Here is a 20,421-nt window from a genome sequence, read left to right on the forward strand (position 1 = left end):
AACTTTGTACATGTGTGAATACATAGACAAACAGAGTCTCTAATATGCCTCTACTTGACTAGCTCGTTAATCAAAGATGGTTAAGTTTCTTGATCATAGACATGTGTTGTCATTTGATGAACGTGATCACATTATTAGAGAATGATGTGATGGACAAGACCCATCCGTTAGCTTAGCATTATGACCGTTTAGTTTTATTGCTATTGCTTTCTTCATGACTTATACATATTCCTCTGACTATGAGATTATCCAACTCCCGAATACCGGAGGAACACCTTGTGTGCTATCAAGCGTCACAACGTAACTGGGTGATTATAAAGATGCTCTACAAGTATCTCCGAAGGTGTTTGTTGAGTCGACATAGATCGAGATTAGGATTTGTCACTCCGTGTATCGGAGAGATATCTCTGGGCCCTCTCGGTAATGCACATCACTATAAGCCTTGCAAGCAATGTGATTAATGAGTTAGTTACGGAATGATGCATTACGGAACGAGTAAAGAGACTTGCCGGTAATGAGATTGAACTAGGCATGATGATACCGATGATCGAATCTCGGGCAAGTAACATATCGATGACAGAGGGAATACCGCATGTAGCTATGCAGTTTGACCGATAAAGATCTTCGTAGAATATGTAGGAGCCAATATGAGCATCCAGGTTCCGCTATTGTTTATTGACCGGAGATGTGTCTCGATCATGTCTACATAGTTCTCAAACCTGTATGGTCCACACGCTTAACGTTCGATGACGATTTGTATTATGAGTTATATGTTTTGGTGACCGAAGTTTGTTCAGAGTCCCGGATGAGATCATGGACATGACGAGGAGTCTCGAAATGGCCGAGAGGTAAAGATTGATATATTAGAAGGTTATATACGGACACCGAAATGGTTCCGATAAGGTTCGGGAATTTTTCGGAGTACCGGGAGGCTACCGGAACCCCCCGAGAAAGTTAATGGGCCTATTGGGCCATAGTGGAGAGAGGGAGGCTGCCACAAGAGGTGCCCCCCCAAGCCCAAACCGAATTGGACTAGGGTTGGGGGCGCGGCCCCCCTTTCCTTCTCTCTCTCCCCCCTTTCCCCTTTCCGTTAATTGGAAGGAGGGGGCCGAATCCTACTTGGACTAGGAGTCCAAGTAGGACTCCCCCCTTGGCGCCCCCCCTTGGGCCGGCCACCTCCTCCTCCCCCCTTTTATATACGGGGGCGGGGGGCACCCCAAAGGCACATCAAGATTTCTCTTAGCCGTGTGCGGTGTCCTCCTCCACAGTTTATCACCTCGGTCATATTGTCGTAGTGCTTAGGCGAAGCCCTGCACGGATCACATCACCAACACCGTCGCCACGCCGTCGTGCTGATGAAACTCTCCCTCGACCCTCTACTGGATCAGGAGCTCGAGGGCCGTCATCGTGCTGAACGTGTGCTGAACACAGAGGTGTCGTACGTTCGATACTTGGATCGGTTGGATCGTGAAGACATTCGACTACATCAACCGCGTTACATAACGCTTCCGCTTTTAGTCTACAAGGGTACGCGGACACTCTCCCCTCTCATTGCTATGCATCTCCTAGTTAGATCTTGTGTGATCGTAGGAATATTTTTGAATTACTACGTTCCCCAACAGTGGCGTCCGAGCCAAGTCTATGCGTAGATGATATATGCACAAGTAGAACACAATGAGTTGTGGGCGATAATAGTCATACTGCTTACCACCAACGTCTTACTTTGATTCGGCGGTATTGTTGGATGAAGCGGCCCGGACCGACATTACATGACCACGTTCATGTGATTGGTTCTACCGACGTGCTTCACACACATGTGGCTAGCGGGTGTCTGTTTCTCCAACTTTAGTTGAATCGAGTTTGACTACGACCGGTCCTTGTTGAAGGTTAAAACAACACAGTTGACAAAAAATCGTTGTGGTTTTGATGCGTAGGTAAGAACGGTTCTTGCTAGAAGCCCGTAGCAGCCACGTAAAACTTGCAACAACAAAGTAGAGGACGTTTAACTTGTTTTTGCAGGGCATGTTGTGATGTGATATGGTCAAGACATGATGAGATATAAATTGTTGTATGAGATGATCATGTTTTGTAAAAGTTATCGGCAATTAGTAGGAGCCTTATGGTTGTCGCTTTATTGTATGAAATGTAATCGCCATGTAATTGCTTTACTTTATCACTAAGTGGTAGCGATGGTCGTAGAAGCAATAGTTGGCGAGACGACAACGATGCTACGATGGAGGTCAAGGTGTCAAGCCGGTGATGATGGAGATCATGACGGTGCTTTGGATATGGAGATCAAAGGCACATGATGATGATGGCCATATCATGTCACACATTTTGATTGCATGTGATGTTTATCCTTTATGCATCTTATTTTGCTTAGTACGACGGTCGCATTATAAGATAATCTCTCACTAAATTTCAAAGTATAAGTGTTCTTCCTGAGTATGCACCGTTGCTACAGTTCGTCGTGCCGAGACACCATATGATGATCGGGTGTGATAAGCTCGACGTTCAGATACAACGGGTGCAAGCCAGTTTTGCACGTGCAGAATACTCGGGTTAAACTTGACGAGCCTAGCATATGCAGATATGGCCTCGGAACACTAAGACCGAAAGGTCGAATGTGAACATATAGTAGATATGATCAACATAGTGATGTTCACCATTGAAAACTACTCCATCTCACGTGATGATCGGACATGGTTTAGTTGATATGGATCACATGATCATTTAGATGACTAGAGGGATGTCTATCTAAGTGGGAGTTCTTTAGTAATATGATTAATTAAACTTTAATTTATCATGAACTTAGTACCTGGTAGTTTTTGCATATCTATGTTGTTGTAGATCAATGGCATGTGCTACCATTCCCTTGAATTTTAATGCGTTCCTAGAGAAAGCTAAGTTGAAAGATGATGTTAGGAACTACATGGACTAGGTCCGTGCTACCTCTTAAGCATGCGTTGGTTTTCCCTTGAAGAGGAAAGGGTGATGCAACAAAGTAGCGTAAGTATTTCCCTCAGTTTTTGAGAACCAAGGTATCAATCCAGTAGGTGACTACACGCAAATCGCCTAGTACCTGCACAAACAAATAAGAACCTTGCAACCAACACAATAAAGGGGTTGTCAATTCCTTCATGGCCACTTGTAAAAGTGAGATATGATAAAGATAAGAAGTTAAATATTTTTGGTATTTTTGTTTTATAGATTGGAAAGTAAAGATTGCAAAATAAACAACGACATAAATAGCTAGTTGACGGGAAATTTATATGATGTAAAGTAGACCCCGGGGCCATAGGTTTCACTAGTGGCTTCTCTCAAGATAGCATATATTACGATGGGTGAACCAATTACTGCCGAGCAATTGATAGAAAAGCGCATAGTTATGATGATATCTAGGCATGATCATGAACATAGGCATCACGTCCGTGTCAAGTAGACCGCAACGATTATGCGTCTACTACTATTACTCCACACATCGACCGCTATCCAGCATGCATCTAGAGTATTAAGTTCATAAGAACATAGTAACGCATTAGGCAAGATGGCATGATGTAGAGGGATAAACTCAAGCAATATGATATAAACCCCATCTTTTTATCCTTGATGGCAACAATACAATACGTGCCTTGTTGCCCCTGCTGTCACTGGGAAAGGACACCGCAAGATTGAACTCAAAGCTAAGCACTTCTCCCATTGCAAGAAAGATAAATCTAGTAGGCCAAACCAAACTGATAATTCAAAGAGACTTGCAAAGATATCAAATCATGCATATAAGAATTCAGAGAAGAATCAAATATTCTTCATAGATAATCTTAATCATAAACCCACAATTCATGGATCTCGGCAAACACACCGCAAAAATAATTACATCGAATAGATCTCCAAGAACATCGAGGAGAACTTTGTATTGAGATCCAAAGAGAGAGAAGCCATCTAGCTAAAAACTATGGACCCGAAGGTCTGTGGTAAACTACTCACACATCATCCGAGAGGCTATGGTGTTGATGTAGAAGACCTCCGTGATCGAATCCCCTCCGGCAGATCACTGGAAAAGGTCCCCAGATGGGATCTCACGGGTACAGAAGGTTGCGGCGGTGGAAAAGTGGTTCCATGGCTCCCCTAGATGTTTTCAGGGTATAAGAGTATATATAGGAGAAAGAAGTAGGTCAGTGGAGCCACGAGGGGCCCACAAGGGTGGGTGGCGCGCCCTCCCCCCTCGTGGTCGCCTCGTTGATTCCTTGACGTCCACTCCAAGTCTCCCGGATTGCGTTTGTTCCAAAAAAGATCATCGCGAAGATTTCATTCCATTTGGATTCCGTTTGATATTTTTTTTCTGCGAAACACTGAAATAGGCAAAAAAACAACAACTTGCATTGGGCCTTCAGTTAATAGGTTAGTCCCAAAAATAATATAAAAGTGCATAATAAAGCCCATTAAACATCCAAAACAGATAATATAATAGCATGGAACAATAAAAAATTACAGATACGTTGGAGACGTATTAGTCCGTAACTTGAGGATTATCCTCATTGCTGCACAGAAGAATTACGTCCTGAAAGCACCGCTAGGTGCAAGACCCGCTGCAGGAGCAACACCGGACGTTATGAACGTCTGGCAAAGCAAAGCTGATGACTACTCGATAGTTCAGTGTGCCATGCTTTACGACTTAGAATCGGGAATTCAAAGGAGTTGAAGTTAATATTTCAAGAAAATGCCGAGTTGAGAGATATGAAGTCTCCAACAAGTTCTACAACTGCAAAATGGAGGAGAATAGTTCTGTCAGTGAACACATACTCAGAATGGTTGGGTACCATAACCACTTGACTCAGCTGGGAGTTAATCTTCCTGATGATAGTGTCATTGACAGAGTTCTTCAATCACTGCCACTAAGCTATAAAGGCTTCGTGATGAACTATAACATGCAAGGGATGGAAAAGACAATTCCCGAGCTCTTCGCGATGCTAAAGGCTGCGGAGGTAGAAATTAAGAAAGAGCATCAAGTGTTGATGGTGAACAAGACCACTAGTTTCAAGAAAAAAGGCAAAGGGAAGAAGGGGAACTTCAAGAAGAACAACAAGCCAGTTGCTGCTCAAGGGAAGAAGCCCAAGTCTGGACCTAAGCCTGAGACTGAGTGCTTCTACTGCAAAGGGACTGGTAATTGGAAGCAGAACTGCCCCAAGTATTTTGCGGATAAGAAGGATGACAAAGTGAAAGGTATATTTGATATACATGTTATTGATGTGTACCTTACTAATGCTCGTAGTAGCGCCTGGATATCTGATACTGGTTCTGTTGCTCATATTTGCAACTCGAAACAGGGGCTACGGATAAAACGAAGATTGGCTAAGGACGAGGTGACGATGCGCGTGGGAAATCGTTCCAAAGTCGATGTGATCGCCGTTGGCACGCTACCTCTACATCTACCGTCGGGATTAGTTTTAGACCTAAATAATTGTTATTTGGTGCCAACGTTGAGCATGGACATTATATCTGGATCTTGTTTAATGCCAGATGGTTATTCGTTTAAATCATAGAATACTAGTTGTTCTATTTATATGAGTAATATCTTTTATGGTCATCCACCCTTGATAAGTGGTCTATTTTTGTTGAATCTCGATTGTAGTGATACACATATTCATAATATTGAAGCCAAAAGATGCAAAGTCAATAATAATAGTACAACTTATTTGTGGCACTGCCGTTTAGGTCATATTGGTGTAAAGCGCATGAAGAAACTCCATGCTAATGGGCTTTTGGAATCACTTGATTATGAATCACTTGATGCTTGCGAACCTTGCCTCATGGGCAAGATGACTAAAACTCCGTTCTCCGGAACAATGGAGCGAGCAACTGACTTATTGGAAATAATACATACTGATGTATGCGGTCCGATGAGTGTTGAGGCTCGCGGCGGGTATCGTTATTTTCTAACCTTCACAGATGATTTGAGCAGATATGGGTATATCTACTTAATGAAACATAAGTCTGAAACATTTGAAAAGTTCAAAGAATTTCAGAGTGAAGTGGAAAATCATCGTAACAATAAAATAAAGTTTCTACAATCTGATCGTGGAGGTGAATATTTGAGTTATGAGTTTGGTCTTCATTTGAAACAATGTGGAATAGTTTCACAACTCACGCCACCTGAAACACCACAGCGTAATGGTGTGTTTGAATGTCGTAACCGTACTTTATTAGATATGGTGCGATCTATGATGTCTCTTACCGATTTACCGCTATCGTTTTGGGGTTATGCTTTAGAGACGACTGCATTCACGTTAAATAGGGCACCATCTAAATCCGTTGAGATGACACCATATGAATTGTGGTTTGGAAAGAAACCTAAGCTGTTGTTTCTTAAAGTTTGGGGCTGCGATGCTGCTACCTCTTGAGCATGCGTTGGTTTTTCCTTGAAGAGGAAAGGGTGATGCAGCAAAGTAGCGTAAGTATTTCCCTCAGTTTTGAGAACCAAAGTATCAATCTAGTAGGAGACAACACACAAGTCAGCTAGTACCTGCACAAACAATCAAGAACCTTGCAACCAACGCGATAAAGGGGTTGTCAATCCCTTCACGGTCACTCGCAAAAGTGAGATCTGATAAGGATAGTAAAGTAAATATTTTAGGTATTTTTGTTGTATAGATTGGAAAGTAAAGATTGCAAAATAGTAAACGAGATGCGATGTAAATAAGAGATATGCAATATAATAAGAAAGAGACTCGGGGGCCATAGGTTTCACTAGTGGCTTCTCTCAAGATATCATGTATTACGGTGGGTGAACAAATTACTGCCAAGCAGTTGATAGAAAAGCGCATAGTTATGAGAATATCTAGGAAATGATCATGAATGTAGGCATCACGTCCGTGTCAAGTAGATCGAAATGATTCTGCATTTACTACTATTACTCCACACATCGACCGCTATCCAGCATGCATCTAGAGTATTAAGTTCATAAGAACAGAGTAACGCTTTAAGCGAGATGATATGATGTAGAGGGATAAACTCAAACAATATGATATAAACCCCATCTTTTTATCCTCGATGGCAACAATACAATATGTGCCTTGCTGCCCCTACTGTCATTGGGAAAGGACACCGCAAGATTGAACCCAAAGCTAAGCACTTCTCCCATTACAAGAAAGATCAATCTAGTAGGCCAAACTAAACCGATAATTCGAAGAGACTTGCAAAGATATCAAATCATGCATATAATAATTCAGAGAAGAACCAAATAATATTTATAGATAATCTTGTTCATAAACCCACAATTCATAGGATCTCGGCAAACACACCGCAAAAGAGTATTCCATCGAATAGATCTCCAAGAACATCGAGGAGAAATTTGTATTGAGAATCAAAGAGAGAGAAGAAGCCATCTAGCTAATAACTATGGACCCGAAGGTCTATGGTAAACTACTCATGCTTCATCGGAGAGGCTATGGTGTTGATGTAGAAGCCCTCCGTGATCGATTCCCCCTCCGGCAGATCGCCGGAAAAGGCCCCAAGATGGAATCTCATGGGTACAGAAGGTTGCGGCGGTGGAAAAGTGGTTCCGTGGCTCTCTGCGATCGATCTAGGGTATAAGAGTATATATATAGGCGGAAGAAGTACGTCGGTGGAGCTACGAGGGGCCCATGAGGGTGGGGGCGCACCCTCCTTCCTTGTGGCCGCCTCATGGCGTTCCAGACTTCAACTCCAAGTCTTCTTGTTTGCTTTCGGTCCAAGAAAGATCATCGTGAAGGTTTCATTCTGTTTGGATTCTGTTTGGTATTCCTTTTCTGCGAAACTCTAAAATAGGCAAAAAAAACAGAAACTGGCACTGGGCCTCTTTTTAATAGGTTAGTCCCAAAAATAATATAAAAGAGCATATTAAAGCCCATTAAACATCCAAAACATATAATATAATAGCATGGAACAATAAAAAATTATAGATACATTGGAGACGTATCAAACATCCCCAAGCCTAATTCCTGCTCGTCCCCGAGTAGGTAAATGATAAAAACAAAATTTTTGATGTGGAATGCTACCTAACATAATTATCAATGTAGTTTTCTTTATTGTGCCATGAATGTTCATATCCGAAAGTTTCAAGACAAAAGTTTAATATTGACATAAAAATAATAGGGACATTTACATCTATGCCCCTAATTTGTGCCCACTCTCAGATTTACCCCTAATTTCAAAGCCTGCTCAAATTTGCCCCTCTGCCGTTAGGTGCACTTACAGAAATACCCTTCTGTGTCATTACCGTCCGGTCAAAGCCGGTCAAAGGGCTTTGACCGTCCTGAAAAAAATAGCAAAAAAATTCTAAAAAATCTGAAAATTTGTGGGATCAAAGATACTCAGGTTTGCAAGGTGCGTGAAAAGTTTCGTGCTGTTTGTATATTCCAGGAGCTCGTGTCAGAGGAAAAACAATAAATATGTAAGCCTGCGAACAGTAAATTAAAAAAATAGCAAGAAATTCAAAAATATGAAATTTTTTGGCATCAAAGAGGCGCGAGTCTGCAAGCTGCGTGCAAATTTTTGTTGTGTTTGGACATTGGAGGGGCTTGTGGAGAAAAAAAACAAAATTTGGATCAAGAAAAAACTTAGGAAAAAGTGACTATTTTGTTTTTTCTTGCTAGAGCTCCTCGCATGTCATTTGATCACAAAAACTTGCAAGCACCTTGTGCACCCAAGCCACTTTGATGCCAAAAAAATTCATATTTTTTAAATTTTCTTGCTATTTTATTTCAAATTTATTGTTCACAAGCGTGCAGATTAACTGTTTTTCGTCGCCACGAGCTCCTGGAATGTCCAAATAGCACGAAAATTTGCACACACCTTGGGCACATGAGTATCTTCGATCTCACAAAATTTTAATTTTTTAGAATTTTTTTGCTATTTTTTTCAGGACGGTCAAAGCTGTTTGACCAGACGGTAACGGCGCGGAAGGGCATTTCTATAAGGTCACCTAACGGCGGAGGGGCAAATTTGAGCAGGCTTTCGAATTAGGGGTATATCTGATTCGGTGGTTCGAGTTAGGGACAGAAATGCAAATGGCCCAAAATAATAATACTTCAAGCATACTAATAAGGGTTAATTTGATAAATGCCACTCCAAATCTGGCGATTCCGAGAAATGCCACTGCAATTTTCAAACTTTGAAAAATAACATTTCATGCCATTTCGAGTGGCATTTTCTGAAGTCTGGAGTGGCGTTTTTCAAAGTTTGTAAAAATTGCAGTGGCATTTTTCACAGTTTGGAAATAGGAGTGGCATTTTTTTGAATCGCCATAATTGGAGTAGCGTTTATCTAATTAACCCTACTAATAAAGTAATCATGTCTTCTCAAAATAACATGGCCAAAGAAAGCTATCCCTACAAAATCATATAGTCTGGCTATGCTCTATCTTCATCACACAAAATATTTAAATCAAGCACAACCCTGATGACAAGACAAGCAATTGTTTCATACTTTTGATGTTCTCAAACTTTTTCAATCTTCACGCAATACATGAGCGTGAGCCATGAACATAGCACTATAGGTGGAATAGAATGATGGTTGTGGAGAAGACAGTCTCACATCAACTAGGCGTATCAACGGGCTATGAAGATGCCCATCAATAGATATCAATGTGAGTGAGTAGGGATTGCCATGCAACGGATGCACTAGAGCTATAAGTGTATGAAATCTGAAAAAGAAACTAAGTGGGTGTGCATCCAACTCGCTTGCTCAAGAAGACCTAGGGCATTTTGAGGAAGCCCATCATTGGAATATACAAGCCAAGTTCTATAACGAAAATTCCCACTAGTATATGAAAGTGACAAAATAGGAGACTCTCTATCATGAAGATTATGGTGCTACTTTGAAGCACAAGTGTGGAAAAGGGATAGTAACATTGCCCCTTCTCTCTTTTTCTCTCATTTTTTATTTTTTATTTGGGCCTTTTCTCTTTTTTTATGGCCTCTTTTTTATTTTTTATTTTTGGTCCGGAGTCTCATCCCGACTTGTGGGGGAATCATAGTCTCCTTCATCCTTTCCTCACATGGGACAATGCTCTAATAATGATGATCATCACACTTTTATTTACTTACAACTCAAGAATTACAACTCGATACTTAGAACAAAATATGACTCTATGTGAATGCCTCCGGCGGTGTAGCGGGATGTGCAATGAATCAAAAGTGACATGTATGAAAAATTATGAATGGTGGCTTTGCCACAAATACGATGTCAACTATATGATCATACTAAGCAATATGACAATGATGGAGCGTGTCAAAATAAATGGAACGGTGGAAAGTTGCATGGCAATATATCTCGGAATGGCTATGGAAATGCCATAATAGATAGGTATGGTGGCTGTTTTGAGGAAAGTAAATGGTGAGTTTATGGTACCGCCGAAAGTTGCGCGGTACTAGAGAGGCTACCAACGGTGGAAGGTTGAGAGTGTGTATAATCCATGGACTCGACATTAGTCCTAAAGAACTCACATACTTATTGCAAAAATCTATTAGTTATCGAAACAAAGTACTATGTGTATGCTCCTAGGGGGGTATATTGGTAGGAAAAGACCATCGCTCGTCCCCGACCGCCACTCATAAGGAAGACAATCAAAAAATAAACCATGCTCCGACTTCATCACATAACGGTTCACCATACGTGCATGCTACGGGAATCACAAGCTTTAACACAAGTATCTCTCAAATTCACAACTACTCAACTAGCATGACTCTAATATCACCATCTTCATATCTCAAAACAATCATAAGGAATCAAACTTCTCATAGTATTCAATGCACTTTATATGAAAGTTTTTTTATCATACCCATCTTAGATGTCCATCATATTAGGACTAATTTTATAGCCAAAGCAAAATACCATGTTGTTCTAAAGGACTCGCAAAATAATATAGGTGAAGCATGGGAGATCAATAATTTCTATAAAATAAAACCACCACCGTGCTCTAAAAAGATATAAGTGAAGCACTAGAGCAAAATTATCTAGCTCAAAAGATATAAGTGAAGCACATAGAGTATTCTAATAAATTCCGATTCATGTGTGTCTCTCCCAAAAGGTGTGTACAATAAGGATGATTGTGGTAAACTAAAAAGCAAAGACTCAAATCATACAAGACGCTCCAAGCAAAACACATATCATGCGGTGAATAAAAATATAGTTTCAAGTAAAGTTACCGATAGATGAAGACGAAAGAGGGGATGCCTTCAAGGGTATCCCCAAGCTTAGGCTTTTGGTTGTTCTTGAATTTTACCTTGGGGTGCCTTGGTCATCCCCAATCTTAGGCTCTTGCCACTCCTTATTCCAAAATCCATCAAATCTTTACCCAAGAACTTGAAAACTTCACAACACAAAACTCCAACAAAAAATCTCATGAGCTCCGTTAGTATAAGAAAATAAACCACCACTTTAAGGTACTATAATCAACTCATTCTTTATTTATATTGGTGTTAAACCTACTGTATTCCAACTTCTCTATGGTTCATACCCCCGATACTAGCCATAGATGCATCAAAATAAGCAAACAACACAAGAAAAACAGAATCTGTGAAAAACAGAACAGTCTGTAGCAATCTGTAGGTTTCGAATGCTTCTGTAACTCCAAAAATTCTGGAAAATTAGGAAGACCAGTATAATTTGTATATTGATCTACTACAGTTGGAATTGGTATTTTATCGCTCTCTGGTAAAAAATGGAAATTATTTTTGTGAGCGCATACTTTGTGTTTTTATCAGCAAGATCAAATAACAATCACCCAAGAAGATCCTAAAGGCTCTACTTGGCACAAACACTAATTAAAACATAAAAAACACAATTATAACAGAGGCTAGATGAATTATTTATTACTAAACAGGAACAAAAGGCAAAGAACAAAAATAAAATTGGGTTGCCTCCCAACAAGCGCTATCCTTTAACGCCCCTAGCTAGGCATAAAAAAAAGAATAGATCTAGGTATTGTCATCTTTGGTATGCAATCCATAAGTGGCTCTCATAATAAATTCATAAGGCAATTTAATTTTCTTCCTAAGAAAGTGTTCCATGCCTTTCCTTAACGGAAATTGGAATATAATATTTCCTTCTTTCATGTCAATAATTGCACCAATCGTTCTAAGGAAAGGTCTACCAAGAATAATATGACATGTAGGATTGCAATCTATATCAAGAACAATGAAATCTATGGGAAAATAATTCCTATTTGCAACAATAAGAATATCATTAATCCTTCTCATAGGTTTCTTAATGGTGGAATCCGCAAGATGCAAATTTAAAGAACAATCATCAAATTCACGGAAACCTAGCACATCACACAAAATTTTTGGAATCATGGAAACACTAGCACCCAAATCACATACAACATAGCATTCATAATCTTTAATCTTAATTTTAATAGTAGGTTCCCACTCATCATAAAGTTTTCTAGGGATAGAAACTTCAAGTCAAGTTTTTCTTCGTAGGATTACATTAAAGCATCAACGATATGTTTGGTAAAAGCTTTATTTTGATTATAAGCATGAGGAGAATTTAACACGGATTGCAACAAGGAAATACAATCTAGCAAAGAGCAATTCTCATAATTAAATTCCTTGAAATCCGAAATAGTGGGTTCATTGCTATGTAAAGTTTTGAGTTCTTCAATCCCACTTTTATTAATTTTTGCATCAAGATCTAAAAACTCTGAATCATTGGGACACCTTTTAACTAAAGTTGACTCGTCTCTAGTCCCATATTTATCAATATTCATATTGGAAAACAAAGATTTAATAGGAATCACATCAATCACTTTTAGATCTTCATCATTATTATCATGAAAACTAGGAGAACACGCTTTCACAAAGCAATCTTTTTTAGCACGCATCCTAGCGGTTCTTTCTTTGCACTCATCAATGGAAATTCTCATGGCTTTGAGAGACTCATTGACATCATGCTTAGGTGGAATAGATCTAAGTTTCAAAGAATCAACATCAAGAGAAATTATATCCACGTTCCTAGCCAACTCATCAATCTTAAGCAATTTTTCTTCAACCAAAGCATTGAAATTCTTTTGCGAACTCATAAATTCTTTAACACTAATCTCAAAATCAGAGGGCATCTTATTAAAATTTCCATAAGAGTTGTTGTAGGAATTACCATAATTATTAGAGGAGTTACTAGGAAATGACCTAGAATTAAAATTTCCCTATAAGCATTGTTACCAAAATTGTTCCTACCAACAAAATTCACATCCATAGATTCATTATTATTCTCAATCAAAGTGGACAAAGGCATATCATTGGGATCAGAAGAAAAACTTTTATTAGCAAACAATTTCGTAAGTTCATCCATCTTTCCACTCAAAACATTAATCTCTTCAATCGCATGAACTTTTTTACTAGTGGATCTTTCGGTGTGCCATTGAAAATAATTAGCCATAATATTGTGTAGGAGTTTAGTAGCTTCTCCTAAAGTGATTTCCATAAAAGTGCCTCCCATGGCCGAATCTAAAAGATTTCTAGAAGAAAAATTCAACCCAGCATAATTTTTTTGTATAATCATCCACAAATTCAAACCATGAGTAGGGCAATTTCATATCATTAATTTCATCCTCTCCCAAGCTTGTGCAACATGGTCATGATCAAGTTGCTTAAAATTCATAATATCGTTCCTAAGAGAGATGATCTTAGCGGGAGGAAAATACTTAGAGATAAAAGCATCTTTGCACTTATTCCATGAATCAATACTATTTTTAGGCAAAAAAGAGAACCAAGTTTTAGCATGATCTCTAAGCAAAAACAGAAATAGCTTCAATTTAACAATACCATTATCCATATCTTTCTTCTTTTGCATATCACACAAATCAACAAAGTTGTTTAGATGGGTAGCGGTATCTTCACTAGGAAGGCCAGGAAATTGATCTTCCATAATAAGATTCAACAAAGCGGTATTAATTTCACAAGATTCATCATCGGTAGTAGGAGCAATCGGAGTGCTAATAAAATCATTGTTGTTGGTATTGGAAAAGTCACACAATTTAGTATTATCTTGAGCCATCGTGATAAACAGTCAATCCAACACACAAGCACACAAGAAGCAAGCAAAAAGAGATGAACAGAAAAGGGGCGAATAAAAGGCAAAGGTTTTCGGAAATCAATTTAGAAGTGGGGTGAGGAAAACGAGAGGCGAATGGCAAATAATGTAATGCGAGGGAGAAGAGTTTATGATGGGTACTTGGTATGTCTTGACTTGGCATAGATCTCCCCGGCAACGGTGCCAGAAATCCTTCTTGCTACCTCTTGAGCATGCGTTGGTTTTCCCTTGAAGAGGAAAAGGTGATGCAGCAAAGTAGCGTAAGTATTTTCCTCAGTTTTGAGAACCAAGGTATCAATCTAGTAGGAGACAACGCACATGTCACCTAGTACCTACACAAACAATCAAGAACCTTGCAACCAACGTGATAAAGGGGTTGTCAATCCCTTCACGATCACTCGCAAAAGTGAGATCTGATAAACATAGTAAAGTAAATTTTTTTGGTATTTTTGTTGTATAGATTGGAAAGTAAAGATTGCAAAATAGTAAACGAGATGCGATGTAAATAAAAGAGATGCAATAAAATAAGAAAGATACCCGGGGGCCATAGGTTTCACTAGTGGCTTCTCTCAAGATAGCATGTATTACGGTGGGTGAACAAATTAATGCCGAGCAATTGATAGAAAAGCGCATAGTTATGAGAATATCTAGGCAATGATCATGAATATAGGCATCACGTCCGTGTCAAGTAGATCGAAATGATCCTGCATTTACTACTATTACTTCACACATCGACCGCTATCCAGCATGCATCTAGAGTATTAAGTTCATAAGAATAGAGTAACACTTTAAGCAAGATGACATGATGTAGAGGGATAAACTCAAACAATATGATATAAAACCCATCTTTTTATCCTCGATGGCAACAATACAATACGTGCCTTGTTTCCCCTACTGTGACTGGGAAAGGACACCGCAAGATTGAACCCAAAGCTAAGCACTTCTCCCATTGCAAGAAAGATCAATCTAGTAGGCCAAACTAAGTCAATAATGCGAAGAGACTTGCAAAGATATCAAATCATGCATATAAGGATTCAGAGAAGAACCAAATAATATTTATATAATCTTGTTCATAAACCCACAATTCATCGGATCTCGGAAAACACACCGCAAAAGAGTATTACACCGAATAGATCTCCAAGAACATCGAGGAGAACTTTGTATTGAGAATCAAAGAGAGAGAAGAAGCCATCTAGCTAATAACTATGGACCCGAAGGTCTGTGTTAAACTACTCATGCTTCATCGGAGAGGCTATGGTGTTGATGTAGAAGCCCTCCGTGATCGATTCCCCCTCCGGCAGCTCGCCGGAAAAGGCCCCAAGATGGGATCTCACGGGTACAGAAGGTTGCGGCGGTGGAAAGTGGTTTCGTGGCTCCCTGTGATCGATCTAGGGTATAAGAGTATATATAGGCGGAAGAAATACATTGGTGGAGCTACAAGGGGCCCACGAGGGTGGGGGACGTGCCTACCCCCTGGGCGCGCCCTCCTGCCTCGTGGTCGCCTTGTGGCGTTCCAGACTTCAACTCCAAGTCTTCTGGTTTGCTTTCGGTCCAAGAAAGATCATCGCGAAGGTTTCATTCCGTTTGGTATTCCTTTTCTACGAAACTCTAAAATAGGCAAAAAAAAAATAGAAACTGGCACTGGGCCTCTGGTTAATAGGTTAGTCCCAAAAATAATATAAAAGAGCATATTAAAGCCCATTAAACATCCAAAACAGATAATATAATAGCATGGAAGAATCAAAAATTATAGATACGTTGGAGACGTATCAGATGCTTATGTGAAAAAGCTTCAACCTGATAAGCTCGAACTAAATCGGAGAAATGTGTCTTCATAGGATACCCAAAGGAGACTGTTGGGTACACCTTCTATCACAGATACGAAGGCTAGATATTCGTTGCTAAGAATGGATCCTTTCTAGAGAAGGAGTTTCTCTTGAAAGAAGTGAGTGGGAGGAAAGTAGAACTTGATGAGGTAATTGTACCTTCTCCCAAATTGGAAAGTAGTTCATCACAGAAATCAGTTCCAGTGGTTCCTACACCAATCAGTGAGGAAACTAATGATGATGATCATGAAACTTCAGATCAAGTTACTACTGAATCTCATTGGTCAACCAGAGTATGGTCCGCACCAGAGTGGTACGGTAATCCTGTTCTGGAGGTCATGTTACTTGACCATGACGAACCTATGAACTATGAGGAAGCAATGATGAGCCTAGATTCCGCGAAATGGCCTGAGGCCATGAAAATTTAGATGGGATCCATGTATGAGAACAAAATGTGGACTTTGGTTGACTTGCCCGATGATCCGCAAGCAATAGAAAATAAATGGATCTTCAAGAAAAAGACTGACGCTAACGGTATAGTTCAAGAAAAGGCCTTCTCACCTGTAGCGATGCTTAAGTTTGTCCGAATCATGTTAGCAATTGTTGCATTTTATGATTATGAAATTTGGCAAATGGATATCAAAACTGCATTCCTTAATGGATATCTTAAAGAAGAGTTGTATATGATGCAACAAGAAGGTTTTGTCGATCCTAAAGGTGCTGACAAAGTGTGCAAGCTCCAGTGATCCATTTATGGACTGGTGCAAGCCTCTCGGAGTTGGAATATACGCTTTGATAGTGTGATCAAAGCATATAGTTTGATACAGATTTTTGGAGAAGCCTGTATTTACAAGAAAGTGAGTGGGAGCTCTGTAGCATTTCGAATATTATATGTGGATGACATATTGTTGAATGAAAATAATACCAAATTTCTGGATAGCATAAAAGGATACTTGAATAAGAATTTTTCAATGAAAGACCTCGGTGAAGCTGCTTTTATATTGGGCATCAAGATATATAGAGATAGATCAAGACACTTAATTGGAATTTCACAAAGCACATACCTTGATCAAGACACTTAATTGGACTTTGACAAAGCACAGTCAAAGAAAGGGTTCTTGCCTATGTTACAAGGTGTGAAGTTGAGTCAGACTCAATGCCCGACCACTGCAGAAGATAGAGAGAAAATGAAAGTAATTCCCTATGCCTCAGCCATAGGTTCTATCATGTATGCAATGTTGTGTACCAGACCTGATGTGTGCCTTGCTATAAGTTTAGCAGGGAGGTACCAAAGTAATCCAGGAGTGGATCACTGGACAGCGGTCAAGAATATCATGAAATACCTGAAAAGGACTAATGATATGTTTCTCGTTTATGGAGGTGACAAAGAGCTTGTCGTAAATGGTTATGTCGATGCAAGCTTTGACACTGATCCGGATGACTCTAAGTCACAAACCGGGTATGTATTTATATTAAATGGTGGATTTGTTAGTTGGTGCAGTTCCAAGTATAGCCTCGTGGCAGGATCTACCTGTGAAGCGGAGTACATAGCTGCTTCGGAAGCAGCAAATGAAGGAGTCTGGATGAAGGAGTTCATATCTGATCTAGGTGTAATACCTAGTGCATCGGATCCAATGAAAATATTTTGTGATAATACTGGAGCAATTGCCTTGGCGAAGGAATCCAGATTTCACAAGAGAACCAAACACATCAAGAGACGGTTCAATTCCATCCGCGGTCAAGTCAAGGAGGGAGACATAGAGATTTTCAAGATACATACGGATCTGAATGTTGCAGACCCGTTGACTAAGCCTCTCTCACGAGCAAAATATGATCAACACCAAGACTCCATGGGTGTTAGAATCATTACTATGTAATCTAGATTATTGACTCAAGTGCAAGTGGGAGACTAAAGGAAATAGGCCCTAGAGGCAATAATAAAGTTGTTATTTATATTTCCTTATATCATGATAAATGTTTTTTATTCTTGCTAGAATTGTATTAACCAGAAACTTTGTACATGTGTGAATACATAGACAAACAAAGTGTCCCTAGTTTCCTAACCATAGACATGTGTTTCCTAACCAAAGAGGATGATGTGATGGACAAGACCCACCCGTTAGCTTAGCATTTTTTGGAAAGATCCAGCTTTTCGCTGGCATTTCATTGATAAGCAGGAAGTAGTGGGAAAACAAAAGGTGGAGAGAGGATCCATGGGATTAGAGGGCTTGCCACAGATCGGCAATCCTTAAGCGATAAAAATCTAGGGTTTATATCTCATGGTGGTTCCCCGAAGGGGCTCTCAATGCAGGATGCACCTGCGGCTCGCCAAAGCTCGATGTAGTCTGTGACCCTTCTGGTGATGTTGGAGGCCCTCGGGGTGCTTTTCCTGAAGGTGGCGTTGTTCCGTTCCTGCCATATCTCCCAGCAAACCAGCAATTGCAGCGTGTTGGTGCCTTTTTGCCATCTTGGTGCGGCCCTGTCCAGGGCGGTCAGCGCAATGGAGGAGTGGTGGAGGTCACGCCAGCTCGCAGCTGGAGCTAGCGAGGCGCAGCCCGTCCATAAGCTTATCGTTTCCCAGACACCCTTGGCCATTGGGCACTCCCAGAACAGATGCTTCGAGGATTCAAGGTTTCGAGTGCACAGCTGGCAGAAGTATTCGTTCTTCCAGCCGCGGCGTTGAAGTCTGTCGTTGCACCACAACCTGTTTTGCAGCATGAGCCAAGCAAACATCTTGATCTTCTCGGGGGCCCAAGCACTCCATATGATCTTGCCGAAAATCGAGGCCGTCATGCCCTGGAATTGCACCCGATAAGCTGATGCTGCCGAGTATTCGCCCGTCCGCTCGAGGATCCATCTAATGGAGTCGGAGGTGCCCGCCTGTAGTTTGCCTGCTACGCCAGGGAGCCGTCTATGCAAGATCAAGATGTCGTGGATCAGATGTTCAGTACGGCCATGAGCTAGGTCCTTGATCCAGGTGTCGTCCGCCAGGGTCTCCTTCACTGTCCTGTTCTTTCTCCGGGCATGCAGAACCAGCCGCGAGAATTGTGGGCGAGCGTGCCCGGCCCCATCCAATGAGAGTGCCAGAAGGACACCGTCGCGCCATCGCCAATGCAGACCGAGGTGGCCGCCGTGAAGAGGGAGAGGTCGTCATCATTGCAAGGCAGGGCCGAGCCCACCCATGGGCGCTCAGGGTGGCGCCATGCGAGCCATGGTCAGCGCAGGCGAAGGGCACGTCCGAACCACGAGAGGTCAGGGAATCCCATGCCTCCATTTTCCGTTGGAGTGCAGACCGCTACCCAGCTGACCTTGCAACTTGCGCCGGAGATTTCCTCGTCTTGCTTCCAAAGGAAGCGGCGGCGACATTTGTCGATTTCCTTGAGGATCTTTTGTTGGCACCTTCAGTACTGTGAGTGCAAAGGTGGGCATGGCGCTGAGCACGCAGCGGACCAGCACGCGCTGCCCCGCGATGTGGATTAGGTTTCTCTTCCAGCCTGCCAGCCGGGCCTTGATCCTATCGATGATGAACTGCAGATGCACTAGCCGAAGCTGGCCGGTGATGAATGGCAGACCCAGGTATTTGATCGGAAAAGGGGCGATTGAGCCGCCGAAATTGTGCAGCACATGTGCGAGGTCTAGGTCGTTGCAGCTGACCGGCGATGCCGTGGATTTTTCCGTGTTGATGCTTAACCCTGTAGCGCGTCCGAATTGGCGTAGGATGCCCAGGAGAGCGTCGACCTCCTGACGGATTGGATTGATGATGTCAACCGCGTCGTCAGCGTAGAGACTCACCCTGAGCTTCAACTCGCGGCTAGGTATCTGTTGCAGGAGTTGTAGCTCGACCACTTTTGCCAACATGTGGTGCAGAGGGTCTATGGCGAGGATGAAGAGAAACGGTGAGATCGGGTTGCCCTGGCGAAGGCCACGGCGGTGAGCAAAGTGGCGGCCCGGCACCCCGTTCAAAGAAACCGCCGATGAAGTCGAGGAGAGGAGCAGGGCCACCCAATCTCGCCAGCGCACGCTAAACCCTAGCTACTGTAGCAACGCCAGCAAGTAGTCCCACGAGACCGTGTCGAATGCCTTCTCGATGTCGAGCTTCATGAGCAGTGCCGGCGTTTTGCATCGATGGAGGTGGTGAATGGTGTTTTGCACATAGAGGTAGCTATCATGGATGCATTTGGTTTCGAGGAATGCCGTTTGCACCAGAGAAACGATAGTGTGCATCACCTTCGCCAGCCTCATGGAGAGGACCTTGGAGATTAGCTTTGCTATTGAATGGATCAGACTAATCGGACGGTAGTCCGTGATCGCGGCCGCTCCGTCCTTCTTGGGGAGGAGGACTATCATTGCCTGGTTGATGGCGGCCACATCCCCACCGGTAAGGTGATAGAACTAGTGGAAGACTTCCATGACGTCTAGCTTAATGATCGTCCAGCATGCTCAGAAGAATGTTCCGTTGAAGCCATCCGGTCCAGGCGCTTTTTCCTGCGGAGAAGCACAAATCGCCTGCCAGACCTCCTCCTCC

The sequence above is a fragment of the Triticum aestivum genome, chromosome 1A (genome assembly GCF_018294505.1).
Source record: "Triticum aestivum cultivar Chinese Spring chromosome 1A, IWGSC CS RefSeq v2.1, whole genome shotgun sequence".
NCBI lineage: Eukaryota > Viridiplantae > Streptophyta > Magnoliopsida > Poales > Poaceae > Triticum > Triticum aestivum.